Genomic DNA, 1,573 nt, shown 5'->3' on the forward strand with positions numbered 1-1,573 from the left:
GAGCGGATCGTGTGTGAGTGGAGAGTGTTTGCTCTCTCTCCGGGGGATCCGGGTCACCTCTGTACCCGCGGGGTGTCAATGCAGACTTCCGGCCACGCCTGCGCTCTGGGCTTCTGGGAGGCGGCAACCCCTGCCGGCAGAGAGCGGGTGCGGGTGATTTTTTAAGGCTTCGGGTTTCTTGTTCCTGCGGAGTTTCCTTCTGGTTTTGGTTTTGTCACTCCATCCATTTTCTAACCATTCCGCGCTGAGAGGTGGCAATGTCGCCCGCATCTGATTTAATTACCTCAACATTTCAAATTCATCTCATCCTTCTGGTTTAAAAGTCAAAAAGAAGATTCCTGTCAATCCTTCAAGTCTTGCCCAGTGGCGCATATGAGAATAATAATAATAATAATAATAATAATAATTGCTTAAACTTATATAGCACTTTTCTGGACACTCCACTCAAAGCGCTTTACAGGTAATGGGGACTCCCCTCCACCACCACCAATGTGCAGCCCCACCTGGATGATACTTTAAAATCTTGTCAGCACGTTTACTTCCTATAGGGACCAGTCTCTGTCTCCGCCTGCACTCTCGGTGAAGTACCCGGATGAAACCAGCCGAGTAACATGCCCTAAACTAAGACACGGTCCAGAAAGGAGTGAATACCCCTCTACCGGGGCTTAGTAACTGCTGCACACTTAATTCATAGTTAAATTTCTGGTTTACGTCCTAACGGAACCCAGAGCTCCGTGCAGCTCTTTTTTATCAACCAGCATAAACAACGTCACTTGTCTGTGCCGGGTTGTGTGTTGCTGAAAGCCCCGTTTCTGCCGCTTTCTGAAGCTGAAACACGTTTCGTTATCAAGATATTGCGTCTTCTTTCTTCAGGGAGTGACGTCACGAAGGTGCCCTTTAAAGGCGGAAGAGTCACGTGACTGATAAACAGCGGCGAAAAGGAAGAGTTTCAGTCCCAGAAGCCCCCAGAGTTAATAATTCCCCAGGGCCCGGTGGGATCTCACCATTATTGTCTCCAAGCAATGAGAGAAGAGCAGAGGTCTTCCAACAGTCCCTTAACACAGAGACAGGACCCAGAGACTGGAGAATAGCTCCTGTAACTCCTTTCTCATAAAGCAGACAGGAGACATAACTGATCCAGATGCTTGTAGACCAAGACACCCGACTCCTCTTGCATGTAAAGTAATGGAAACATTAGAACTGAACTAGGGGACCTGGATGAAATATACTCGGCAATGATTTAGAAAAGGTAGCTCCTGTCTCACAGCAACAACAGCAACAGATACACATAGATACACATAGGGCATATGGTATGGAGTGTTAAGATTTTCAGAAGCACTTTTGTCAAGTTCCCCAAAAACAATTAATTCTCAAGTTGTAAGGTGGCAGGCATTGAGGGAAATGTGTCTGGAAAGAGAATTAGCTATTAAATCTAAAACAGAGGGAACAGATAAGAGGTGAATACTCTAATTAGTGTAATGAAATTAGAGGAGTACCCCAGAGATCTGTACTGGGACCACTGATCTAATTTACATCTTCGAGACGGTGTGAGGAAGCAGTATGAGACAAAATG

The sequence above is a fragment of the Lepisosteus platostomus genome, chromosome 8 (genome assembly GCF_059453375.1).
Source record: "Lepisosteus platostomus isolate fLepPlt1 chromosome 8, fLepPlt1.hap1, whole genome shotgun sequence".
Classification (NCBI taxonomy): domain Eukaryota; kingdom Metazoa; phylum Chordata; class Actinopteri; order Semionotiformes; family Lepisosteidae; genus Lepisosteus; species Lepisosteus platostomus.